This window comes from Mauremys mutica, unplaced genomic scaffold (assembly GCF_020497125.1).
Source record: "Mauremys mutica isolate MM-2020 ecotype Southern unplaced genomic scaffold, ASM2049712v1 Super-Scaffold_1559, whole genome shotgun sequence".
Classification (NCBI taxonomy): domain Eukaryota; kingdom Metazoa; phylum Chordata; order Testudines; family Geoemydidae; genus Mauremys; species Mauremys mutica.
In genome coordinates, this window is record NW_025423353.1 from 638,118 (window position 1) to 665,634 (window position 27,517).

Consider the following 27,517-nt stretch of genomic DNA (forward strand, 5'->3'; position numbering starts at 1 on the left):
TCCAGTGAGAGCTCAGAAAGAAAGGTGCAGGTCCCCCACTAGAGCCCAGCCCAGCAGAGCAAAGCAGAGCAGAGCAGGCTGGAGAATGTGTGTATGGGTCTGACTTCTCCCCTGCTCTTCCATTTGAGCTAACTTCCCCCAGCTGTCTCCAGCCTCCCAGTCAGCGCAAGGGGGAGAAGGGCCGGGGAGGAAGAGCTTTGTGCTCCGCAAGGGCTGTCTTTTTGGGAGGCCAAGCAGGGAGAGGGATGGAGGCCACTGGAGGAGCTGAGCCGGCTGACTGTCCATGGCTTCTAAAAGAAGGGCAAGAGAAGGGCCCGCGGCTGCCTTGCCACTGGAGAATACGGACATTGATACTGCTGCCTCTCGCATGCGAAGCGAGCGCTCTACCACTTGAGCTAATTCCCCTATTTTGGCAGATAGCGTCTTGATCCATTCATTTGATAACGGAGGCCACATCGTTCCCCGCGCCAGCCGGTGACTCCTTCCAAAAGGGTCAGGCAAGAGCGAGCTTGCCATTGGCCGGCTAGCTCAGCTGGTTAGAGCATGGTGCTAATAACTCCAAGGTCATGGGTTCAAGCCCCATGCTGGCTACTCCCGGTGCAGGAGGGAGAGGGTGGCTTCTGCTCTTTTGGCTGACTGCTAGGGGTGGCAGAGGCCAAAACCAGGTGGGCCGGGAGCGGGCAAGAGCCCTGCTGGGCGCGGGCGCAGGCGCCGGGCAGGATGAGGCTCCGGACACCTCCTTGGGCTCCCCTCCCTGGGCTCCTCGCTCCACCTGCTGCCTGAAAGGAACTTGGGCCCGGGGAGGAGACGGGTGAGCCCGGCCGGCTGCCTTCCAGGCTCATAGGAGGCCAGGCTTGAGCTGCCCGCCCACGAAGCCAAAATCACAGGCCTGCCGGCTCGCCCCCATTGTCCACAGAGGGTTGACCTGATGGCCCGAATTCTTGCCGGCCGCCAGCTCCACCCAAATGTACCCGACGCCGGATCACGCTCCCCAGCCCAAGCCACAGAGGAAGGATTAATCCTCGGCACCCCAACCTAGGGGAGAGGCTTCACACTCCGCCGGTGCAGGGTGACCTTTGGGACTTCCCTGGACACCATCCTCCCACCGCCCACAGCCAGACCCCCCAAGCCCACCCGTCCGACAGGAAGGAGCAGGAGGACCACTCCGCCCAGGGGCACCACCACTCGAAGTCAGCTTCACTTGCTTCCTCTTCTACCCCTTTCCTCCCAAGTTATGCGCGCCTCACGGGAGCCGGCCCTGGGAAGACGCAGGCACCGCACTCTGACTGGCGCAAGCCAAACGCCCACACCGAGAGATTAGCACGGGCTCTTGAGGCACTGGAGGAACCCCATGCAGACGCACTGACGGAGCTAAGCTTTACGGCCAAGGGCCCTACCTGTGCAGAAAGCCAACTTGCTTGTGAAAAAGACTCCTCTTTCGGCTCCCCTTCCAAACTTCCAAATGCCTCCAAATGGGAAAACACACACACTGTAACACCCAAACGGTCCTAACGCTGGGGCCAGGCGAAAAAGAAAAGCAAGGAAAAGATTTCTAAATGGCCACCCTGCCAGAGTCGTACAGTTCCACAAGTGAAACCCGTGGGAGGGACATTACACAGAAAAGGGGAATGGAAAGCTGCCCAAATTGAGATGCTGTGGAAAGCTACAGCCCCATCGCTACTCCTACTCTGCACACTTCTTGCAACAGCTGATGAACGGCCAGGTGCTTTTCGCATCCAAGCCCACACCAGGGGAAGACCTTGAGAAGTTTCCCGTGGCTTGCCTGGTTCAGCTGGTCAGAGTGCGGCACTCGTGGAGGCCAGGGGCACCAACTTATATGGGCTCCTGGGGCTAAAGCCCCAGGAATATTCACAGTCAGGGGCTCTGCTCCACCAATATTTGGAGCTAGGTTTCTCCCCTGCTTGGAGCACCCCCCCCTGCCCCCGCCTCTCATCCCCCCCGCCGCCGCCGCCGCCAGGGCTCGAGCTTCCCCCCCGCTCCCTGCCCTGGAGCTTCCCTGCCTGAACGTAAAGAGCGCGCAGCGCGCGTCTCTCTCCCTTGCTGCTGCTGCTGCCGCCGCCTAAGGGCTACAGCATAACAGCAGTGCAAGCTGCTGGTGCTGTAGCACCTCAGGAGGGGAGGGGGCTGTGCCGAGCCTGGCAGCCCTCCCCTCCCCTGCCCCTACCTGGAGGAGACGCGAAGGGACTTCCGGCCAGGAGACGGACATCACTCACCTTAGCAGCTGCTGGGGCTTCCGTGAGTGTTTGTCCCTATGATTCCCCCCCCAGCCCCAGCCCCCGCCCCCACTCCTGCCCAACGCTGGGGAAGGGGGGGCAGCCCCACCCCCTCCCACCGTCCCCCAGGGAAGCTGTGGTGAGGGGCAGCAGGCTGCAGCAGGGGTCAGGGAGGCAGGAAGCCATATGTGAAGGCAGTGCCCCTCCCCCCCACAGGGCAGAAGGGGGAGGGGGTTCATAGGCCTACCTGAGCAGCTGGGGCTTGGGTGTATTTTGTGCCAACTTGCCCTCCCTGTTCACCCCCCCAGCCACCACCCTGCAGCCCCCCCCTCCTGCCCCACGCTGGGGACGGGAAAGCCCCATCCCCTACCCCCAGTGAGGCACAGCAGGCTGCACAGGGGAGGCAGGAAGCCACATGTGAAGGCAATGCCCCCTCCCCCAGCACCCACCAACCCACCCGCCACAGGAGGGATGGGAGAGGGAGGCTTCCTAGACCTGAGCAGCTGGGGCTTGGGTGAATTTTATGACACCCTGCTCCCCCACCCCCATAGCCACCACCCTGCAGACCCCACTTTTGCCCCATGCTGGGCAAGGGGCAGCCCCATCCCCCATCCACAGTGAAGTTATGGTGAGGGGCAGCAACACGGAAGGCCACCTGTGATGGCAACCCCCCCCACAGTACCCATCACAGGGGAGGTGAGTGAGCTTTCTGGACCTGAGAGGGGCCCTAGGAGCATGTGCAGTGACTGTGGTGCAGAGTGAGTGTGCTGCGGGGGGCAGGGGGGAGAGGGGGGGTCCCTCCCCTGGAGCTTGCTGCTGCCAGTGGTGGTGGTGGGGAGTCCTCTCTGGCCCTAGCCCTCGGGCAGCCTGTCTGCACCCCAAGTTCCTCATCCTCAGCCCTGCCCCACCCCAAAGCCTGCACCCCCAGCACCGAGCACGCTCCTGCACTGTGAACCCCTCATCCCCAGCCCCACCCCAGAACCCTCACCTGAGGGGAAAAACATGCAACTTAAATTTGGTGGTCAGTTTGGAGTATCATTGTATTTAGCACAATATTTGATTATTTTACACCCTTCAAAGTATGTAACTAGTCGTATACAGGTGTTACAAAGTGGGAATGTTCTTAATGTTTTCTCTGAATACTGTGTGGGTGCCTCAGTTTCCCCTGTGCATTTCTCAAGGATCTAGATGGTGGGAAAGGGGGTGTGATTGTTGTAGAGCCCTAGAGGGCCAGTGTGATGCCATCTGCACAGAGAATGGCCGCAACCCTGTCTCCTGGTGGCCTGGGACGCTCTCCTGCAAGGTACCAACTGAAGGTGTTGGAGAACAGAGAGATCGGGTGGCCTCCTAATGCTTGGAAAAGAGACAAAAGCCAGAGGAGGGAGTGTCAGTGCCTGTGCGGACTTCCGGGAAGCGCATGGTGTGGAAGGGGATGCTGTGATGCTTTGGAACTACTCCATACAAAGCCAGTCAGGACTCTGGGGGAGCCTCCTCTCTCTGAGCAGACTGTCTCCAGGGCAAGAAGCTCACTCCTTCCTGGATCTGACCTCAGAGCATTCAGCCCTTCCACACTGTGCCTTACGCAGCGAGTGTGCCCAGGCAGGTCCTGGGGGCAACCAGAGGTCCCTGCACCCCAACTCTGCAGTCAGATGTGACTCTCAGCCAGACAGTAAAACAGAAGGTTTATTAGACAACAGGATCACAGTCTAAAACAGAGCTTGTAGGTACAGAAAACAGGACCCCTCAGTCAGGTCCATCTTGAGGGGTGGGGAGCCCAGACCCAAGTCTGGGCCTCTCCCGATTTCCCCAGCCAGCTCCATAGAATCATAGAATTCAAGATCAGAAGGGACCATTATGATCATCTAGTCTGACCTCCTGCAAGATGCAGGCCACATAAGCCGATCCACCCACTCCTGAACTAATTCTCTCCCTTGACTCTGCTGTTGAATGCTCCAAATCGTGATTTAGAGACTTCAAGTAGCAGATAATCCACCAGCAAGCGACCCCTGCCCCATGCTTCGGAGGAAGGCGAAAAACCTCCAGGGCCACTGCCAATCTACCCTGGAGGAAAATTCCTTCCCGACCCCAAATATGGCGATCAGCTGAACCCCGGGCATGCGGGTAAGACTCTCCAGCCAGACCCTCTGGAAAGGGCTAACAATATCCCAACATTCACCCTTTGTACTAATTACCAGTGGCACGGTATTGACCTATTGACTAAACCCGTTATCCTATCATACCATCCCCTCCATAAACTTATCCAGCTTAATCTTAAAGTCATGGAGGTCCTTTGCCCCCACTATTTCTCTCGGTAGGCTGTTCCAGAATTGCACTCCTCTGATGGTTAGAAACCTTCGTCTAATTTCAAGCCTAAATTTCCTAACTGACAATTTATATCCGTTTGTCCTCCTGTCCACATTAGCACTGAGCTGAAATAATTCCTCCAAACTGACACTCCCTCATCTGGCCTTTGTGTCTCTTCCGGACAAGAAGGCCACCTGATCTCTTTGTCCCCAACACCGTCAGTTGGCACTTTGCAGGGGAAACTGAGGCACCCACACAGTATTCAGAGAAAACATTAAGAACATTCCCACTTTGTCACAACAGGTGCAACAAAATTTAATACCGTATATTGAAGCAGGCAAGTGCTGCTTCTGACTTTCCACTTTTAATTGACCCTTGTAATCTTGTGGTGCTGACGCATTGTAGCTTCATTTTATATCAGCTTACAGGGTGAGAGCTGGGGGGAGGACCACCATTTTGGGCCCCACCAAAAATTATACGAACCTGCCGCCTATGCTACCCACAGCCCCCTGCCAGTCCAGCCCTACCCACCCCCAGGTTTGATGGTGCCGCTCACTCTGGACCCGCAGCCCCCTACCAACCCAGTCTTGCCCCCCACAGCTCTGCCAGTGCCCCTCACTCCTGACCCGCAGCCCCTGCCAGCCCAGCCCTGCCCCCCACAGCTCTGCCGGTGCCCCTCACTCCTGACCCACAGCCCCTGCCAGCCCAGCCCTGCCCCCCACAGCTCTGCCAGTGCCCCTCACTCCTGACCCGCAGCCCCTGCCAGCCCAGCCCTGCCCCCCACAGCTCTGCCGGTGCCCCTCACTCCCGACCCGCAGCCCAGCCCAGCCCTGCCCCTCCAAGCTATGTTCAAGAATCTGAGAAAAGGTGCAAATCTGAGATTTTGTTAGCATTTTATAATTAGAGAGACGGGAAAATCTCAGGGCATATTCAGTTAGAAATAGACAACTAGAGAGAAGTGGGACAAACGTTTAGGGTATTTTATATCAACCTTTGAGATTTGCAGAGAAAACCTTCTGGCAAACAGAGGCTACAGGCACCATCCCTGCCCACCCTGGCTAATAGCCATTGATGGACCTGTCCTCTATTAATTTATCTAGTTCTTTTTTTGAACCCAGTTATAGTCTTGGCCTTCACAACAGCCTCTGGCAAGGAGTTCCACAGGTTAACTATGCAACTGCCCTGAGTTTACCCCCCCCCCCCGGGTTGTATATGGAAAAGAGGATGAGGATGAGGAGAGCCATGATGTGTCTGTCACTAGCTGGTGCCTCAGTTTCCTCTAGGCAGCAGTGCTGCGGGCTCCTTTGGTCAGTGCCCATGCAGCTGTGTCGGGGGAAGGGGGAGTAGAGGCTCATGCTCCCCAGCCCCACGCCCCTCCCCCAGCAGCTGGGGAATCCAGGCCAAATGTAACCCTGGTAGCTAGGCTGGGATTAGCCTGGGCTGGGGTAGGGCTGGGGAGGAATTGCTGGGGAGACAGATGCACCTGCTGTGAGGGGAGATCCTCCCATTCCCTGCCAACCCCCCTCACTCCTTGCAGCACGGCGCCCCCTAGCACTTCCTTCTCTGTCGTGGGGGTGTCTGCTGCCTGCTTCTCCCTTAGCATCATCTCTCCACCGGGGCACTGGTGTTGCCCATCCTGTGGAAACAGGCAGGCCCTGGTGTGCCCCATGGCACTGCCCTGCAATTGGGGGGGGGCAGCTGTTGGATGGAGCTATATTGAAATATGGGGGTGGGCAAGGCTGGGGACCAGGACTCCTGGGTTCTCCCCCCAACTCTGGGAGAAGAGTGGAGGTTAGGGAGTAGAGTGGGGGAGGGGCAGGGCTGGGATCCAGGGCTTCTGGTTTTCTCCACCTCCTGCAGCTGCCTTGGTCCTTTCAGTGCGTTTCCTGTTCCAAATTCATTTGCTGACTTGTGCAACCCACCCCAGAGGTGGCTGCATCTCAGTGTTGGGTGAGGCACCCTTGGCTGCATCACCTCCAGAGCACGGAGCAGCATCCGCCCATGCAGCCAGGCAATGAGCATTTCCCACAGCCTGGAGCCGAGGGGGAGGCGGCAGCTGCTGTTCCAGCTCCTCGGGGACAGGCCCTGTCAGCCAACAGCCACTTCTTACTCCCCACAGCTAAGGGCGCCGGGTTCCTCCAGTGGGGGTGTGGAGCAGCCGTTCGTTTTCCTGTTCGCACTCCTCTGCGGTGTGAAAATCGGGGAGGGGAGGCAGAAGCCCCACTTCCCTCCCGACATGACGCCCAGTGGGGGAAGCCAGGACAACAGGGTGGGTTGGCAAGTGGTGGCCAGACTCTCACCGCCAGGGTCTAGTCTAGCTCAGGGTCCAGCTCAACCTCCTCCCCGCGCCACTGGCCTCCAGTCCCCTTCCACCGCCAGGTCAACCCGGGCACTAGGGCAGGAACAGGGTGAGGCAGCAAGTCAAGCTGAGCAAGGCAGGCAAAAGCAAGTCTTGTCTTCATGGGCCGCTCCCAATGACGTCCTTTTTGTGTGCAACTGCTGCAAAAATATCTCAGGCAGAGAAGCAACAGGCCAAAATACTCCCCTACACCTGCCAAAGTAGCTCAGTTGGGCGAGCATTAGTCTGAATTTCTAAAGGTCCCTGCTTCAATCCCAGGCTTTGGCAGGCCCTTTCATCCCTTTTTGCCCAGTGGTGGCTTGTTTTCTGGGAGCACAGTGGTCCCTGCACCCAAGGTGAGTCCCTGAGCTTGGGCTCTGCAGTAGGAAAAGATATTGTGGGCTTCCACCCCTAATTGGCTGGCCTGACATTTAACAACGAGGGACAGGAGCTGTCTCTCCTAAGTGAGTTATTGGTGGACCCAATATGACAGGAAGAGAGTGCTAGAGGGGGTGCTGGGCAGTGACAGGCGGGTATAGAGGATGAAAACTCTTCTGTGCAGCTGAGGGAGGGCAGTACCAGGGAAGGGGCATCTGTGAAAGTGGCCAGGTGGAACGGAGTTGGGGGCCCAGGAGGAGCTGGGCTTTGGCCATGGTGGGTGTTCAGAAAATACACATTAACAACTCTAGGGTAGCTTGATGGGCAGAGGGTGATTGGAGGAAGGGCCCATCTCTCTGGTCCTCCAGGCCAGGGAAGAATGATGGGGTTGGAGTCTTGTTCTTCACATTCGCAGTGCGAGTACAGAAGGGGCTGGAGCTCCAACCAGGGAGGGCATTACTGGTGGGCTTTGTGCTTCATGGCACTGGTTACGGCTATATCAGTGTGTATGGTCCCCAATTAAGGCATGAAAGGAAAGATCTATGAAGGAACTGGCTCCCTTCTTCTAGACCGCACGGTGTTTGGTGTCGGGGGGGATTTCAATTGTTGCACCGGCCTGAGGACTGCTGGTCCTGTTTTCCCGACCGTCAGAGGAAACTCTTCTATGATGAGCACTACCTGGCGCAGGTCTGTAGTGAGGTTGGCTTAGAGGACGTGTTCCTCCTATTCCTCTGACCCGAGCTCACACCACCCGCAGAGGGGATACACCTTTCTGCGGGGACAGACCAGGGGTCGCACTGACCGGATTTACGTGAAGGAGAGCACGTCGACAGCCCAGTGCAGGGTGGTACCAATGGACTGTTCGGATCACGCAGCTCTCACCGTGTGCTCAATGTGGGCAATTCCCTGACCCAGGGCAGAGGACATTGGAAGCTGAACATCCAGAACTTGCAAGATAAAGGAGCAGGGGGGCGAGGCCTGGAGGTGTTGGCAGAACGGGAAAGCATCAGAGGGTTCTGTGGTTACCAGGGGGATTGGTGGGAGTCGGTGAGGGAGGAGTTGGCGGCTTTGTTCCAGCGGTAAGGGAAACACCACAACATTAAAGAAACCAACAGTGCAAAGTCCTGCAGCGTCACCTGTGGGATTTCCACAAGAGCATCCAGGCAGGGGAGCCAGTCAGCGTGTGACTGTACGACCGGATCAAGCGACAGCTGCCCGAGTTCCAGGAGATGAGGCTGCAGTTGGCTGATATGAGCAGGAGCATCGAGTGAAGGGAGGAGCAGACTCCCCTGACATTTTTGCAGCCTGCAGGGAATGGAGACAAAGCAGGGGGATGCAGGGACTCAGGGCAGGCCCCACGGATCCGGTAGTGGAGGACCACAGTCACTGGAGGAGGAGAGAGAGACCCGCGAGAGGAAGCTGATGGTGGGAAGCAATAAATGCAGAGTGCAAACCAGCCAAGAGTCACAGGGGTCTAGAAAATGAAACAGCAGCAGGTCCCATGGTGTAATGGGCAGCACTCAGGACTTTGAATCCTGGAATCTGAGTTCAAATCTCAGTGGGACCTTGTGGCGATATGTTGCTTTGCTACAAAGCCCTGGAACTCAATGTGTTTGGCTACCTTCTCTCAGGGTCAACTAGAGTGAGGTTTCTCCCTCCTGTTGGGTGACTGATCCCCACTGGAGATAGGTCTTTGGTCGGCTGGTTCAATGGGCTGGCGGCTATAGCTTGGGGTCCTAGAACTTAACAGTCTGGCTAGAGATTCCTGTGGATTGATCATATGCTTGTTTCTTGCTGCTTCACCTGATGTCCATAACTTTGGTCCCTGCAGCTGCCACACTCTTCCTCTTGCCCACATGGCACTTGAAGGAAGGAGGGCCAGGGCCAGGCTTCATAGTCAGGGCTAGGCAGAAGGGAGGAAGAGTCCCAGGCTGGAGCCCAACACACCTCTCCTCCTCTGGGCACCTGGGGTGTTGTTCCCCCCTGTTCAGGCACCCCTGGGGCCCTGCACTTCACACAGCTCTCCCTGATTTCAGCTGTTAGTGAGGGAGCCTCACTGCTAGCGCAGACTGGGCAGTTTCTTGCATGAGAGACACTGTCCCAAAGCAGGACTAATGCTTAGAGCTGGTTCTCAGTGATTTCAGATCTGTTGGTCTATAGCAAGACTCTCCATTGAGTCTTAACCAGCTCTGTTATTACACAGGGAAGAACAAAAGGGTCAAATGGTGCCTGGAAGCCTTAAGAAGAATCCACCCCACCAAGTACAACACTTGTCGCTACCTGCTCTCAGCCCCACTGAGAATGTTTTGGGGTCACCCGTCGCCTGTATAAACCTAGGAGTCTCAGAGAATCCTAATTAACAGGTGCTCCAGTGGCACAGTTGGTTAGCGCACAGTACTTATAGGGCAGTGCTGAGAGGAGCTATGCTGAGGTTGTGAGTTCAAACCTCACGTGGAGCACTGGTTTTCATTAACCAAGTGGCATCACCCCCTCATTTGGCCTGTGGAATGTAGAATTCCAGACCTGGGGACCCTCAGGAGGGGGCTAATAAAAAATGCCCCCTTCACTTATTACCTCCTCTCCAGGTCAGAATCTACAATCCTTTCTCCCCCCCCAGCCCCTGTGCCAGGATCCCTCAAGCAGAGCCTGGAGTCCTGCCCAGGGCGTCTGTACTATTGACAAACACTAAGTGACAGGGACAAAACACTCAAATCCCGCCTGGTGCGGGGAGCCAGGTTTGCTCTTCAAATTCTGTCGTTGGTACGTTCCCAGGTCTGGGAATGTCCCACAACAGCATTTAATGGGAAGCTGCCTGCCGAACAGTTACACTGCACAGAGCTCCTGTGGAGGAAGGGTGGGAATTAGTAACATTTTGAGGATCGTTTGGGAAATGAGCCTTTGCTGACAAGGTTTGTCTCTGTTCATATTTCACCTTCAGGTGTTATGTTGAGGGATCTTTAGTATATTTTTGTGAGGTTAATAACTATCTCCTCAACTTTATTTACTCAACTTAAAAATTGGTCATTTGATTTTTGCATCTCCCTGTGAAAATACAACTGACGTGTGGCTTTCTACAGAGTGTCATGATGTTAAAGTTAAGGAATTCAGTCTCTGTACTTCTGGGGGGGTGGGTTGCTTTTTTACAGCTGCCTCAGGGCCAGGCACACCGGGCTGTTAGCTGCACCCACTGTCCTTGCCAGGGGCCCCTGCTGAACCCTGGGCGGCTGCACTGCCGTGCTGGGGTGACTCTGCAGGTGGAGAAGCTGCTGTGGAGCAATGTAGAGCAGGTGCAGGAAGGAGACGGGGTCACTATTCTCATTCTGAACTGCACAGTTTTCAAAATTTGGGACTAGATTCATAGATTCATAGACTTAAGGTCAGAAGGCACCATTATGACCATCTAGTCTGACCTCCTGCACAATGCAGGCCACAGAATCTCACTCACCCACTCCTGTAACAAACCCCTAACCTATGTCTGAGTTATTGAAGTCCTCAAATTGTGGCTTAAAGACCTCAAGGTGCAGGGAATCCTCCAGCAAGTGACCCGTGCCCCACGCTGCAGAGGAAAGCGAATGTCCGAGAACAATTCTAGGGGAAGGTGAACGCAGAGCAATGACACTGGAGATGCCCAGACCTCCAATAGGGGCAATGTGGAAATTAATAATGGGAAGATCATTTGTGAAATTAGACGTCACTGACAAGATTTGTCTCTGTTCCTATTTCACGCTATGGTGTTAGTTAGAGGAATCAGTACAGATTTTTACTATATTAATTAAACACTTAATTTTATTTAATCAAGCCAAAAACTTAGTATCACTTATTTTTTCTCTGGCCTAGCAAGAATGAATTGAATTTTGTGACTTTCTGGAAAGTGCAGCGAGATTAAATGTGGGGAATTCAGTCTCTGTGTTTGTGAGCTGATGTTTTCCTCTCACAGGTCAGTGCCTGCATTGAAATACCCAGAGGGATCTAAGGGCTGATGTACGCTGGGCACTGAACTGGCAAAGCGATGTCTCCCAGGGTGTGACCCCCAACACAAACTCATAGAGTTAAGGTGACCTAATCCCGGGTTAGTTAGTGCTAAAGAAAAGGAAGAATTGTTCTGTCCATGCAGCTATTACAGGGATGGGAAAATCCCTCCAGTCACTGTCTACTCCAAAGTGCTATAGCAGTGCCACAGCAGCATTTTAAGTGTAGACAGAGTGAAATTAGATTTATCTCCAGTTCGCACTGTGGATGCTCAGGCACTAAAACTGCAATAATAACAACAGCAGCACAGTGCTTCTGTAGTTGGCAGGATTTGAACCTGCGCAGGGAGACCCCAACGGATTTCTAGTCCATCGCCTTAACCACTCGGCCACAACTACTTGATATGCATCCATTTCACTGCATGATGATTTTGTTCTCACTGAATTGTCACTTCAAATTGTTTGCTCAGACCAGCTTCCCCAGCACACTCACAGCTGCGCATCAGTGTAAGTGTGTCCTTGGCTGAACAGCGAGAATTTCTGCCCATTTCCCTTCCGGCTGGAGCATCATGAGAGTGTGTTTGTGTGAACGACATTGCTGTAGATTGTTCTTCATTCCCCACTCTGACAATTCAGACAGTCCCTTTCCTAGTCAAATCTCCAGCACATCGTTCCAATAGCAGGGGGCAGGATTTCTCTGGGGCACTGAGGGCTGGTGCATGAACTCAGCCTTGCATTCCACCCTTGATGTTTCATGGACTAACAACAGCAGCAGAAAGAAAGAGCTGAGCCAATATCTCCCTGGCAGGGATGCAGGTGCCACGTCCCCTCTGTCTGACCATCGCCATTGCAGGAGAGAAGGGTTCACTGGAATCGAATGCCCTGGCTCAGACCAGAGACACAGGGAGGTTTTGCTGTTTATGGATCTGTGCAAAGGAAATGTTGTCTCTGTGTGAAACTGAGGTCAGAAATGAAACGTCCACATGGTGGCCCAATGCTCTATGGAATGTGGGTGAAGGACTCGGGCTGAGAAATGATTTAACAGGGGCTTGTTTCAATTTATTGCCCTGTTTAAAATCTATGGCTAAAAGGCAGCCACTGTTGTTAGTACTTGTACCTGTGTTGGGACACCCCAGTGGGTGTCAAGTCCATTGCCTTCACCAGGGCCAGGCGATTATTTTATCAAGGTACAAATTTCTTGGTCAAGGCCTGGACTCCAGAGAAAACAATACACTGCTGATAGGAAGAAGTACATCAAAAGATTTTGCAGCCACCATGGGCATAACTATGATGTGTCGTGTTTCACTCTTTATACCTGGTGCCACCTCCTTTCCCTTTGGCCTTGTAGTTGACTAAGGGCAAAGCTGAACATCTCCTCAGATACCAGGGAGTGTTTATGTCCATTCCTGCGAGCTACACAGGGGTTTGATGTTGCTGCTTTCAGTCCTCTGGCTCTGCCGGGATAAGGAACAATTCAGGCTGTCACTGAACTGAAGGAGGAAGATCAGTTTTTGACAGGGAGAGAGACGCCTCTTCTTAAAGGTGTTTGTCTGGCTGGCAGTCCTGGTTCCCAGGTCTCGCCTGTGGGGCTCCAGCAGTTTTGGGACCAGGTCACTCCCTTGGCCCCACCTGCCGCTCCCAGGCGCTCCCCCCCAGGGGCCATATCAGTGCAGCGGAACTGAGCAGCATCTGCCTGCTCGCTCCAGTGGCTGCCGGCCCCTCTCCATGGCAGGGCAGGGTGGGGCTGTGCTTCCGCGCGCTGCCCCTGCCTGATCACCCCTGTGGCCAATGGGACGCTGTGGGGGTGATGCCTGGGGGCAGCAGCACACGGAGGCCCCCCAGCCCACTCCGCCTTGGAGCCTCCGGTAAGTGCTGCATCCCTGACCCCCTTCCTGAGCCTGCACCCCCACCTCCTCCTCATATATTCACTCCCACCCCCAAACTCCCTCCCAGAGCCTGCACCCCCTCCTTCCCCACCCCCAGCCCCCAAACTCCCTCCCAGACCCTGCACCCCTCCTGAATGCCAATCCCCAGCCCCAACCCAGGGCCTCCACCCTAGACCTCCTCCCCCCACCCAAACTCCCTCCCAGAGCCTTAGGCAGGTGGAGGGTGGAGTTTTGGGGGGCGGGTTCTGGGCAGTATGAGTGACATTATTGGCCCACTGGGAGGACTGGAGGACTGGCCCTGGCCCTAAGGTAAATCGTGGTTGAGACTCTGCTTTAAGGGATTGGAGCAATGCTGGAGAGACTGACGGGCAGGGAGCTGGGGAGCTGTGTGTGCCCCAAGGAGAGTTGTTGTTGTGCTCTGGTGACACGGAGCGGGGGTGGGGAGTTTGTAAGCTGTGGTGTTTGTACAGAGATAAAGTTTACTAACCCCCAGGTTAAAAACTGTTCCTGCACTGGGCTATACAGGACACTCTCTGTTGTGAGTGTAGGTCAGTGAGTGAATGTTTCCCTGCAGGGTAATAGGTTCCTACTTCCAAGCCAAATGATTCCCTTTAAAAACTTTTTCGAATGAAAATCAATTTCCAGACCCATCTCCAGTATGTTCAGAAGTTCGCTGAATGGGGGCAGGGGGCTTGAAATGAATTTAAACACTCAGCATTTTCCTGTGCAAAGGTATAAAGACCTAGCAGAGCTGTCCAGCAGCTGAAATCAGTTCCAGTCCTCGGCATCTCTCAGAGGGACACTCGGTAGCTGAGGCAGGTGGGACACCTCTGTGGTGAAAAAATGCTGGATTCAATGAAAGCTGAGCCCATAGGAGGGGAAGGTGAACGGCAGCACCACACAGGTTCATAACACTCAGACACGGGGCTTCACTGTCACTGCCCCTGTGTTTTCCATCATTTCTATTCTAAGGAACACACCCTCCCCCTCCCCCACACACTGTCACACACAACCTTCTCCCCTTGAGCCCCGTCCCACCCCTACCCCTCTCCCCCACACACGCCATGGGACACAGCCTCTCGGTGACTCTCCCAGATGGGGGCTTGTCTCTGCATCTCCCCCACAGGGGAGCAGAGAGCCGAAAGGGCCACAGGACACCAATGGAGCTAGGCAGGGATAGAAAAGACTTCCCCTCCCCTCCCTTCCCAAACCTCTCCAAGCACTTCTTTGGAAAAGGCAGACACTGTGTTTCTCAGGTCCTCTACTGAGTGGGGCCGAGACTGTCTGGGCACAAGAAGTCGAGTTCCCAGCGAGATGTGAGACAATTCTCTGGAGCCAGGTACAGGACTTTGGCAGGGAGGCTCAGGCATGAGGGATTGGGGTGCAGCGGACGGACCGGCTGTCTAGGTGCTTAGATTTGGTCTCACTGAGGAGAAGGAGGAATCCTGCTGATAGGCAGTGGCTGTGGAGAAAAAGTGGGATGTCCAGGCTGCTCAGGTCTCCTTCTTCCAGCTCCTCATCTGGCTGAGCTGCTCCACCGGCCTGGACAAGTCCTCTGCATGCACAGCAAATAGCCCAAGAGCCATTTCTGCCCAAACCTGTGCTGGGGGGTGAGCTTCTGTCTTCCCTGTCCCATCCGCGCTAGAGCAGACCACTAAATTGAGAGAGACAGTCAACAACTATTAAGGCTAAGATTATATAAAGGGGGTCACAGAATCTGTGACTTTCAGAGATCTCAGTGACATTTTCCACCTCAGCCCTGGGGCAGCAAGACTGGAGCTGTCGGCCGGTGGGGGCCTCACAGCTATCAGCCACCAGTGGCGGAAGGGGCTCCCACAGGCCCATGCCACCACGGATGGACCCCACAGCTCCCAGCTACTGTGAGCAGCGGGATGCCCCCAGAGCTCCCAGCTGTTGTGGGGAGATCCCAGAGCTCCCAGGTACCACATGTGACAGGGGGACCCTGGAGCTCCCAGTGGGGTGACCAGGTTATAAGTCCGGTCAGTGGTGCTAAGGCAGGCTGGTCCCTACGTGTCCTAGGGCACCGCACTGCGCCCTGGAAGTGGCCAGTAGGTCCCCCCTGCTGCACCGCTGACCAGGAGCCGCCCGAGGTAAGTCTGCACCCCAACCCCCTGCCCCAGCCCTGAACCCCCCCAAACCCAGAGCCCTCTCTTGCACCCCAGAGTCCTCACCCCCCTGCACTTCAACCTCCTGCCCCAGCCCAGAGCTTCCTCCCACACCTGGAACCCATCATCCCTGCCCCCACCCCAGAGCCATCACCCCGTCCTGGACCCCGACCCCCTGTCTCAACCCACAGCCCCCTCCTGCACTCTGAATCCCTCAGCCCCACCCTGCAGCCTGGAGCCCCCTCCTCCACCCCAAACCCCTCATCTTCCCACAGCTCCCACAGGCAGACCCTGGAGCTCCCAGCAGCCATGGGTGGCGGGGGAGCCCCCACAGCCCCACACCACTGCGTATGGACCCTGCAGCTCCCAGCTCCTACGAGTGGACCCCAGAGCTCCCAGCTGCTGTGGATGGACCCAGGATTTCCCAACAGGCATTGATGGCATGAGGACACTGCAGCCCCATGTCATTGCTAACAGACCCCACAGCGCCGAAGACCCTGGAGCTCCCAGCCGCCACAGGCAAGAGAGGGAGCCCCCAGCGCTCAGACACTGCAGGCAGAGCCCAGCGTTCCCAGTCCCCAATGGGGGTGAGGAGAAGCATAGAATGGAACATATAGTGAGGATATATATATATGCACACACACACATACACACAGAGAACATGAAAAGGTGGGAGTTGCCCAACCAACTCTAAGAGGCTAATTAATTAAGATGAGCTATTCTCAGCAGGAGAAAAAAAACTTTTGTAATGATAATCAAGATGACCCATTTAAGATAGTTTGACAAGAAGGTGTGAGGATACTTAACATGGGGAAATAGATTCAATGTGTGTAATGGCTCAGCCATTTCCAGTCTCTATTTAAGCCTAAATTGATTGTATCTAGTTTGCATATTAATTCAAGTTCAGCAGTTTCTCGTTGGAGTCTGTTTTTGAAGCATTCTGTTGCAAAATTGCCACCTTTAAATCTGTTACTGAACGGCCAGAGGTTGAAGTGTTCTCCTACTGGTGTTTGAATGTTATAATTCTTGACGTCTGCTTTACATCCCATTTATTCTTTTGCACAGAGACTGTCTGGTTTGGCCAACGTACATGGCAGAGGGGCATTGCTGGCACATAATGGCATATATCACATTGGTAGATGTGGAGGTGAACAAACCCCTGATGGCATGGCTGATGTGATTATGTCGTATTATGGTGTCACTTGAATAGATATGTGGACAGAGTTGGCATCGGGCTTTGTTGCAAGGATAGATTCCTGGGTTAGTGTTGTTGTTCTGTGGTTGCTGGTGAGGATTTGCTTCAGATTTGGGGGTCGTCTGTAAGCAAGGACTGGCCTGTCTCCCAAAATCTGGGAGAGTGAGGGATCATCTTTCAGGATAGGTTGTAGATCTTTGATAATTTGCTAGATACGTTTTAATTAGCCAGTGGTGTTCTGTTATTTTCTATGTTGGGCCTGTCTTGTAGTAGGTGACTTCTGGGTACTCTTCTGGCTCTGTCAACCTGTATTTTCACTTCAGCAGGTTGGTATTGTAGTTTTAAGAATGCTTGATAGAGATCTTGTAGGTGTTTATCTCTGTCTGAGGGATTGGAGCAAATACGGTTGTATCTTAGAGCTTGGATATAGACAATGGATCATGTGGTCTGTCCTGGATGGAAGCTGGAGGCATGTAGGTAAGTCTAGTGGTCAGTGGGTTTCCGGTATAGGGTTGTGCTTAAGTGACCATCGCTTATCAGCACAGTACTGTCAAGGAAATGGACCACTTGAGTGAATTGATCTAGGCTGAGGTTGATGGTGGGATGGAAATTGTTAAAATCATGGTGGAATTCCTCAAGGGCTTCTTTTCCATGACTCCAGATGATGAAGATGTCTTCAGTGTAGCGCAAGTACAGTAGGGGCATTAGGAGACGAGAGCGTAAGAGACAGAGATAAGGAAGCGTTATTTTAAGTCAGCCATAAAAATTTTGGCATACTGTGGGGCCATGTGGGTACCTATAGCAGTGCCGCTGACTTGAAGATATATATTGTCCTCAAATGTGAAATAGTTGTGGGTGAGGACAAAGTCGCGAAGTTCAGCCACCAGGTTTGGCATGTAACTAGTTCACAAAACTGCAGGGGGGTGTTGGGAAATCACTGCTCATGGCCCTGGCCAGCCTATTTCCCTTTGCCGCTCTGAAACGTGCCCCCACGTGCAGGCCCCGAAGCTGCGCCCGGGGGCGGAAGGCCAGGGAGAGGCTTTGGCTAGGGCCAGCGTGTCCTTCAAAAGGGGTCACCCTCCCCGTCGGGGAATCGAACCCCGGTCTCCCGCGTGACAGGCGGGGATACTTACCACTATACTAACGAGGAAAGGGGCAGGGGGAGTGGCCCCAGCTCCCACAGACCAGCTATGGTTAGCGTACACCTACACCGTCGCATGGGCCCCAGCAGGCAACAACACCCCTGGCCCTCTTCTGCTTCCCAAAGGCTTTGGCCGCAGCAACAGCCCTGGGAAAAGCCCTGGCCCTCCTCACCTGCCCATGCCCAGCAGGACGCCTTTCCGGGCCTACACAGCTCCTCACACAACACCCGCCTGGGACCTTGCCCTCCCCTACCAGCTCAGCAGCACCTTTTTTCCTCTCAAAACCTCCTCTTGCCACCCTCCCCCTTCCACACTTCACACTCATCTCATCACAAACTCACCCACGGCCCCTTTGGCTTTTCAAGCGCCTCTGGAGGGATGCAGCTTCCCAGGCATGCGGATCCTTCCCTTCAACGCGCACTGGACGGACGTTCCAAACACAGCCCTTTCCAGGAGGGAATGCGCTTCTTTTCGACCCTGGCACCCAGCAAGAAGTCCTGGTACTCTTTTTCTGACTGATGGACCCTGTCTGAATTAGCTGGTGGTTCGTTCAAGCTTGGTATTGAGTGAGGAAAAGACAGGCAGGACCAGGGTAACACTGAAAAGCCAAGTGGCTGCGTTTATTTAGGGATTTCTTTACACTTTGGGCTGGGGGAGGAGGCAACTTTGGCTGGGATGGTATTAAAAGTACAAACACACCCCAAAACACAGTAATAATACACTTTATACTGCTCACCACACCACACCAGGTAGGCAGACACACCAATCACACAAGATGGGAATCGGGTTCGTCAGGGCGGTGCCCGGTGCAAACACAGAAAAAGAGACCCACGGGCCACTGCCTCAGCCACCCTTGCGTTCACACAGAGGATAAATCCAGAGTGTGGTGCGGCTGCAGCTGGGCAGATTCCACTCACTCAGACCGCGGGGACTGGACCCCCTTGGTCAGCTACCCTCTAAGTAGAGGCAGCTCCCAAGTTTGAACACACACACACTGGACACAGACAGAGCAGTGATTCAAACACATAAAGCAGTTTGCAATTAACAATTCAATAACAACTAGAACTATTATACAAGCTAGCTAAACAATTGTGCAATTCTGAGCTCACTAATACAATCCTGATATCCTGAGTAGATATTTGGTACCAAGTTAGGGAGGGGAAAAAATGAGAGGCTAAATAAGCTAACTGTCAGATATCAAAAAGCAAATACCGCACTCCAGGCGCAGCTGACCAGCAGAACAGACACCAGAAGCATGACGAGCTGACAGGGATCGGGTCCAAAGGACAATGAATCCAAACGATACGACACGAGTGCACTTTACCGGGAGGAGACCCTGGCCAAACGAGGGATCAGGTCCTTCAGCTAACACGCGGATGCTCCACACAAATTTTGGGGGGGGGAACCTAGTTTTATAGAAAGGTCTCCCTCCCTCGTGTCAGTATCTGATTGGCTCCCTGGTCCCTCCTCCCTTCAGGTTTCGAGCTGTTGCCACCCCACGTCGGAAGGCTTTGCACACGGCACACTGGAGTTGACGAGTAAACAAACCTGACCCTTAGATGACTGGGTCCAAAAAGAGCGGGAAAGTGAGTCGCTGGGCAGAATTAAGTCTCTGTATACAGTACTTTGGAGTTGCTAGGCAGAACTAGTCTGACCTCCAGACGACCGACCCAAAAAAAACCAGGTTGCCGGGCAGAATCAGGCCTTCATACACAGAACTAGCCTGACCTTTAGATGGCCCAGCAGGAGAGAGAAAAAAAACAAAAACACAGGAGAGCATACAGAGCCAGTGTTGCTGGGCAGGAATGAGTCTCTGCCCTCTCCTATACAACAAGAACCTGGTCCAAGATGGAGGCTGCCTTGCCCTTTTAGCAGGACAAGATGGCCGTGGACCGACAATTGGCCATACAGAGCCATAATTATGAATCAGATTGCGACAGACCCCACTGACTTGCCTTTACCAAGCAGAAACTAAGGACCGGCTGATGGCTCTCTTTGCAAACGGACGCCATCAGACTGAGCCACGAGGCGTGCTGCAGGATAGCCCCTCCCCACCAAAAAGCAATGTCGTGACCCGGATTTGAACGCAGGTTGCTGCGGCCATGGCCCAGAGTACTAACCACTATACGATCACGGCCAGGTGCTGGGGGCACAGGCAGCAGCCCAGTGGAAAATGCTCAGCTCTGCAGTGTCGGGGCGGCCACCTACCTCGCCGGCGGCAACACGTCTTTCTCAAGTCTCCCCATTACAGTCACAGGTCAAATGCTGAGCAAAGGAAAAAAGACAGGAAGCCAATCCCATGCCTGTCCCTTTTTCTGTCTTCCTCCACCCCTGGACCAAGTCCCTCCCCGTTTGTCTGGGCCATTGTGCTCATGGCCCTGGCCAGCCTATGTCCCTTTGCCGCTCTGAAACGTGCCCCCACGTGCAGGTCCCGGGGGAGGCTTTGGCTAGGGCGAGCGTGTCCTTGCGAGGTAATTGTCTCTCTGGAGGTGAAAGTCATCAGTGCGGGGTGCGAAGGGAAGTGGCCGTCGAAGGAGAAGGCAAGGCATGTGGTGGGCAGGCCAGGGATTTCTTTGTCCTCCCTTCAAAAGGGGTCACCCTCCTCATCGGGGAATCGAACCCCGGTCTCCCGCGTGATAGGGAAGGATAGTCACAACTCTACTAACGAGGAAAGGTGCACAGTGAGTGGCCCCAACTCCCACAGACCAGCTATGGTCAGCGTACACCTACACCGTCACATGGGCCCCAGCAGGCAACAGCACCCCTGGCCCTCTTCTGCTTCCCAAAGGCTTTGGCCGCAGCAACAGCCCTGGGAAAAGCCCTGGCCCTCCTCACCTGCCCTTGCCCAGCAGGACGCCTTTCCGGGCCTACACAGCTCCTCACACAACACCCGCCTGGGACCTTGCCCTCCCCTACCAGCTCAGCAGCACCTTTTTTCCTCTCAAAACCTCCTCTTGCCACCCTCCCCCTTCCACACTTCACACTCACCTCATCACAAACTCACCCATGGCCCCTTTGGCTTCCCAAGCGCCTCTGGAGGGACGCAGCTTCCCAGGCACGCAGATCCGGCTGATGGCTCCCAAGTGTGCAAGTCCGTCCCCGCAGAGCTGCCCCATAGGGTGACGTTGAAGAAACTGTGGAAAACGGGACGGGGGTGGGGGGGTAATAGGCTCCTATATAAGAAAAAGTCCTCCCGGACCGGCCTGTCCCTTTAAACATGGGACATCTGGTCATCCTGGAGCTGCCCCGCACTCCTGCTCCCCGGTTGGTGCGTTTGTAACCCGGGGGCTGAAGCCGACGCGAGAAAGGGAAGTGAGCGAGCTCGGAGCTCTCCGGCGCCACCTGCTGGGAGCAGAGGGCAATGACTGAGTGACGTCCTGGCTAATTTAAATATCACCTGGTTCTCTGCAGGGTGGCTCCACTGGAGAGCTGGGGAGTGGCGTGAGTTTGGCAGCACCTTATTTGCATATATTAAAAGCGGCAGTTTGGGGCCATTGGGGTAAAATATGAGTAAGTTTTGGGGTTGGGCCCCACATGTTTAGTGCAGGCTGTGGGGAGCCGGGCTGAGCAGAGCCTGTCCCGACGGGGAGTGTGATGTCACCCTGAGCTTGGAGCGTGTCGCCAGACATGGGGAAGGGGCTGGGGGTGGGAGAAGGTAGGTTGGTTTTCTTATTTTTGGTGGAGTTCTTCTTATGTAAGTTGAGAGTCTGCCTAGGGGCGGGAAAGTGTGACTTGCTGTTTGGGGGAGTGACACAAGCGTCCTTGGTGGTGGCTGCTGCAGTGGGGCATAGGACAGGGGCTGTCTGGGTGCTTGAGATCAGGGGCGGTTCCTGGTTGGCTGGTGCCTTGGCCTGCCTAGTGTTTTCTGACAGCTGATCTCCCATTGGCCCTCGCATGGGGCGGGTCTCTGAAAGCTGGTCTCCCATTGGGCCCTCCCCAACTGACGTTTCTGACAGGCTCATCTCCCATTGGTGACATTGTCTGATAGCGATGCGGGGAGGAGCCGCCCGCGAGAAGCGGCGCGGGGCCGGGTCCCGCTGCCGGGCAGAGGAACCGAGACCGCAGCAGCGGCGCCGCCTCCCGCCTGGCGAGAAGCCGCAGCACCGGGGGGGGGGGGCACAGGGCGTGAGGCGCTTCAGCGCGCGGCTGTTTCCTGCCGGTCGCGGGGTGACGGGTCCTGCCCGTTGGGGCCGCGGGGTCCCGATGGCAGCTGGGGGCTCTGGCGTCCGCCCGTGGCGGCTGGGAGCTGCGGGGCCACCTGCAATGGCCGGGGGCTGCGGCTTCTCCTCACCCCCCCCCCCCGGTGACTGGGAGCTCCCGGCTCTGCCTGCGGTGTCTGAGCGCTGGGGGCTCCTCTCGTGCCTGGGGCGGCCGGGAGCTCCAGGGGCTTCGGCGCTGCAGGGTCTGTGAGCAATGACGTGGGGCTGCAGGGTCCTCACGCCATCAAGGCCTGTTGGGAAATCCTGGGTCCATCCGCAGCAGCTGGGAGCTCTGGGGTCCACTTGTAGGAGCTGGGAGCTGCAGGGTCCATACGCAGTGGTGTGGGGCTGTGGGGGCTCCCCCGCCACCCATGGCTGCTGGGAGCTCCAGGGTCTGCCTGTGGGAGCTGGGGGGAGATGAGGGGTTTGGGGTGGAGGAGGGGGCTCCAGGCTGCAGGGTGGGGCCGAGGGATTCAGAGTGCAGGAGTGGGCTGTGGGTTGAGGCAGGGGGTCGGGGTCCAGGACGGGGTGATGGCTCTGGGGTGGGGGCAGGGATGATGGGTTCCAGGTGTGGGAGGAAGCTCTGGGCTGGGGCAGGAGGTTGAAGTGCAGGGGGGTGAGGGCTCTGGGGTGCAAGAGGGGACTCTGGGTTTGGGGGGCTTCAGGGCTGGGGCAGGGGGTTGGGGTGCAGACTTACCTTGGGCGGCTCCTGGTCAGCGGTGCAGCAGGAGGGACCTACTGGCCACTTCCAGGGCGCAGTGCGGTGCCCTAGGACACGTAGGGACCAGCCTGCCTGAGCCCCGCAGCACCGCTGACCGGACTTTATAACCCAGTCACCCCACTGGGAGCTCCAGGGTCCCCCTGTCCCATGTGGTGGCTGGGAGCTCTGGGATCCACTCACAGCAGCTGGGAGCTGTGGGGTCCATCCGTGGTGGCATGGGTCTGTGGGAGCCCCTTCCGACACTGGTGGCTGATAGCTGTGAGGCCCCCACCGGCCGACAGCTCCAGTCTTGCTGCCCCAGGGCTGAGGTGGAAAATGTCACTGAGATCTCTGAAAGTCACAGATTCTGTGACCCCCCCTTTATATAATCTTAGCCTTAATAGTTGTTGACTGTCTCTCTCAATCTAGTGGTCTGCTCTAGCGCAGATGGGACAGGGAAGACAGAAGCTCACCCCCCCTGCACAGGTTTGGGCAGAAATGGCTCTTGGGCTATTTGCTGTGCATGCAGAGGACTTGTCCAGGCCGGTGGAGCAGCTCAGCCAGATGAGGAGCTGGAAGAAGGAGACCTGAGCAGCCTGGACATCCCACTTTTTCTCCACAGCCACTGCCTGTCAGCAGGGTTCCTCCTTCTCCTCAGTGAGAACAAATCTAAGCACCTAGACACCCGGTCAGTCCGCTGCACCCCAATCCCTCATGCCAGAGCCTCCCTGCCAAAGTCCTGTACCTGGCTCCAGAGAATTGTCTCACATCTCACTGGGAACTCGACTTCTTGTGCCCAGAGAGTCTCGGCCCCACTCAGTAGAGGACCTGAGAAACACAGTGTCTGCCTTTTCCAAATCAGTGCTTGGAAAGGTTTTGTTCCTGTGGCCTAATGGCTAAGGCATCTGACTTCGGATCAGGAGATTGAGGGTTCGAGTCCCGTTGTGTTTGTGCAATTTTACCTTTGTGCTGTAAGTCCTGCTCCCTTCAGGGCTGGAACCTCTTCTTGGCCGCTCAGGCCAATGCTCTGCCTTCAGCTAGAGCCCCGGGAAGGAGTTGGGGGTTGGGTGTCACAAAGGCTGGGGCATGAGCCCCAGGTGCTTCCAGTCTCGCCTTTGCCCTTCCTGACTTGCCAAAGAAAATGGGTGGCTGCCCGGGCTAGAGTGTAGAGCAGTTTCCCTCTTCCAAGTGTGCGCCTGTCCCTGTGCTTGAGGGGGTTGCTACATAGCATCTTGGGAGCCTGGGTGTTTCTCTGCTTCTCGCCAGCTGGGGAAAAGCCTCTTGGGGTAAAATCTCCTGCCTCACTGCCAAAGTCAGCACCTTGAGTGGGAATGGTAAGAGGCCCCACCAGGGGGGCTGGCCCTGCTTTCCTACCATCTTCTGATGTTGGCCACAAAGCATCAGCAGCTGGCTGTGGGTGGTTTTCAGTGGGTGTTTGCCATGCCAGGGAGCAGCCTGTCTGGGCGTCTCTGTGGCTGTCTGCTGGCCACGCATAGGCATGGTTCTCCCCTCCTCTTGCCCTGCCCTTGGTTGCTCTGTGGCTTTTAAGCTTCCCTTGGAGCTGTCAGCACCAGCCACCTCTGTCCTAGGTGCCCAGAGGAGGAGAGGTGCTGGGCTCCAGCCTGGGACTCTTCCTCCCTCCTGCCTTTCCCTGACTATGAAACCTGGCCCTGACACTCCTTTCTTCAAGCGCTATGTGGGCAAGAGGAAAAGTGTGGTAGAAAGCACAAGGGCCAAACTTGTGGGCAGCAGAAATCCCAAACACCCAGTCAAACCATAGCCACTTCTAGACCCCATTCCAACCAAAGACCTGGCTCCAGGGGGTATGAGTCACTCAGCACAAGGTAAACAACTCATTTTCATACAGCTGGAGATAGGAAAGCATTTGGATCTCCAGGGATTTACCACAAGGTCCCACTGAGATTTGAACTCAGATTTCAGCATGCCAACCATTACACCATGGGCCCAGCCTGTGCTAGCTTTTCTGCATATTGGTGACCCTATCATAGAATACCAGGGTTGGAAGGGATCTCAGGAGGTATCTAGTCCAACCCCCTGCTCAAAGCAGGGCCGAGCCACAGACAGATTTTTATCCCAGATCCCTAAATGGCCCTCTCAAGGACTGAGCTCACACACCTGGGTTTAGCAGGCCAATACTCAAACCACTGAGCTCTCCCTCCCTCACAGGCCCAGCTTGTGTAAGGGGACTGTTGGCCCTTTACTAAAACTGAGTGGGGTTTTTTTTAGTTCCCAGTCCCAATAGAAGGGGGAAGGGCCAATGGGAAATCAGGCCCCTGAGACTGACAGGCCCCTGGGGCGATGGTCACCGACTGGTAGGGAACAAGTGAGAATTTGTTAATGAGTAAAATTCCTGGTGACAATTGGCAAAGCTGTAGAGATTTTGAAAAGTTCCAGTGAATTTACACATGAAGATACAAACCAGAGAGAAAGAGACCATCACAGACTGAACAGCCCCACACAGACATAAACAAAAACCAAACCCACACAGCACACAGAGCCATATACACATAAGGGAAAGCCACACAAAACATAGAACAAATCCACACCAAAAAGTACAGTAAAAGCCTACAACAGGAAAGCACAAAAACCACATACCTAAAGAATACTTAGCAAAAAACAATCTGCATGCAAAAGTCATACACACACACACACACACACACACACAAAACTATGCATGGCATCCACCAAAATCACACAGGACCCACATGCACATCAAAACAACAGACAAAAAAAAACCCCAACATACAGAAAGCCAGGCAGGGTTTGAGTCTCACAGCGAAAAGGGTGAGCACACAGGTGGTTTGGGGAGCAAAGACTGAGGGGGAGTCGGGGGCAGTGCTCTGGGCTCTGCCTGACCCCTCCTGACACAGGCGGCTGGTGGAGAGCAGAGCCTGGTAGATCTGTGGAATCTGCCCTGCTCTGTGTAAAGCAAAGGGGACCTCTGTGTCTTCTGAGCTGCAATTGTATTTTCTGCAGGGCAAAATGATTGGCAGAAGCTATTTGCTTAAAGGAAACTAGTGCTGTAGGTGAGGTTTGAACTCACAACCTCAGCATGACTCCACTCAGTACTGTTCTGTAAGTACTAGGCACTAACCCATTACACTACTGGATGCTGCTTTTAGGAGCTTGTCTCCGTGTTTCATGGATGGATTAGCGGAGTGGGGGTGGGGGGGTTGCATTAGCTAAAACAAATCCATATTTAAGGCTGCAGGATGGCAGCAGCAGAGATGGGGAGCCTCCTTCCATGTGATAGAGCTGGTGGGGAAGGTTGGTGCTTTGAGCCCACCCGGTGCTGGAATGTCTAATGGGGGAGATTAACGGGACTCTTGGGAAGGGAAGAAAAGTCTTTTCTATCCCTGCCTAGCTCCATTGGTCTCCTGTGGCCCTTTCGGCTCTCTGCTCCCCTGTGGGGGAGATGCAGAGACAAGCCCCCATCTGGGAGAGTCACCGAGAGGCTGTGTCCCATGGCGTGTGTGGGGGAGAGGGGTAGGGGTGGGACGGGGCTCAAGGGGAGAAGGTTGTGTGTGACAGTGTGGGGGGGAGGGGGAGGGTGTGTTCCTTAGGATAGAAATGATGGAAAACACAGGGGTAGTGACAGTGGAGCCCCGTGTCTGAGTGTTATGACCCTGTGTGGTGCTGCCATTCACCTTCCCCTCCTATGGGCTCATCTTTCATTGAATCCAGCATTTTTTCACCTGTCCTCACCACAGAATTGTCCCACATGCCTCAGCTACTGAGTGTCCCTCTTAGAGACGCCGAGGACTGGAACTGATTTCAGATGCTGGACAGCTCTGCTAGGTTTTTATTCATTTGCAAAGGAAAATGCTGAGTGTTTAAATTCATTTCAAGCCCCCTGCCCCCATTCAGTGAACTCCTGAACATACTGGAGATGGGTCTGGAAATTGATTTTCATTCGAAAAAGTTTTTAAAAGGGAATCACTTGGCTTGGAACTAGGAACCCATCACCCTGCAGGGAAACATTCACCCACTGAGCTCTACACTCAACAGAGAGTGTCCTGTATAGTCTAGAGCAGGACCAGTTTTTAACCTGGGGGTTAGTAAACTTTCTCTCTATACAAACACCACAGCTTACAAACTCCCCACCCCCGCTCTGTGTCACCAGAGCACAACAACAACTCTCCTTGGAGCACACACAGCTCCCCAGCTCCCTGCCCGTCAGTCTCTCCAGCATTGCTCCAATCCCTTAAAGCAGGGTCTCAACCACAATTTACCTTATGGCTAGTGCCAGTCCTCTAGTCCTCCCAGTGGGCCAATAATGTCACTCATACCGCCCAGAACCCGCCCCCCAAAACTCCACCCTCCACCTGCCTAAGGCTCTGGGAGGGAGTTTGGGTGGGGGGAGGAGGTCTAGGGTTCAGGCCCTGGGTTGGGGCTGGGGATTGGGGTGCAGGAGGGGTGCAGGCTGTGGGAGGGAGTTTGGGGGCTGGGGGTGTGGAGGGAGGGTGTGCAGGCTCTGGGGGGAGTTTGGGGGTGGGAGTGAGTATATGAGGAGGGGGTGGGGGTGCAGGCTCAGGAAGGGGGTCAGGAGTGTGGCGCTTACCTGGGGCTCCAAGGCAGGGCGGGCTGGGGGTCCTCCGCATGCTGCTGCCCCCAGGCATCACCCCCACAGCATCCCATTGGCCACAGGGGTGAAAAGGTAGGGGCAGTGCACGGAGGCACAGTGTAGCAGAGCAGGGAGCTGCGGAAGAAATTGTTACGGTTGAGCTAGGCGTTGTTTATGTTCGCTTTCCCAGCTCCGGTTATTATCGGTCATTCTGTATTAGTTTTAGCCAAGTATGACCGGTTTAGACCGCCAAGTGAAGAGTCCTTGGCGGTGGGCCATGGGAAACAGGTGTGCGGAGTAGAGAGCTATGTTTTATTATGTCTATGCTGCTTTGCTGCTAGTGAGATTAAATAGAAGCTTGCTTTTACTAGGTTTGGACTTCGACCCAGGCCGACTGGTAGGGTGCTGGGTTCCCCATATCAGTGGCCGCAACGAGCGGAGTCCCCGTTGCCGGTGTGTCAC

The 27,517-nt window shown here is 55.2% G+C and overlaps 5 non-coding genes across 5 annotated transcripts; 3 read left to right on the plus strand and 2 right to left on the minus strand.

The window, feature by feature from the left end:
• The first annotated feature begins 517 nt into the window (after positions 1–517).
• Positions 518–591, plus strand: TRNAI-AAU. Its single transcript has one exon. It is a non-coding gene; the product is annotated as a tRNA-Ile (tRNA).
• Positions 592–8,749: 8,158 nt separating this feature from the next.
• TRNAQ-UUG lies at positions 8,750–8,821 on the plus strand. Its single transcript has one exon. It is a non-coding gene; the product is annotated as a tRNA-Gln (tRNA).
• Positions 8,822–9,619: 798 nt separating this feature from the next.
• Positions 9,620–9,713, plus strand: TRNAI-UAU. The gene is made up of 2 exons: positions 9,620–9,657; positions 9,678–9,713. It is a non-coding gene; the product is annotated as a tRNA-Ile (tRNA).
• Positions 9,714–11,539: 1,826 nt separating this feature from the next.
• Positions 11,540–11,621, minus strand: TRNAS-AGA. Its single transcript has one exon. It is a non-coding gene; the product is annotated as a tRNA-Ser (tRNA).
• Positions 11,622–17,507: 5,886 nt separating this feature from the next.
• Positions 17,508–17,579, minus strand: TRNAD-GUC. Its single transcript has one exon. It is a non-coding gene; the product is annotated as a tRNA-Asp (tRNA).
• Positions 17,580–27,517: the final 9,938 nt, after the last annotated feature.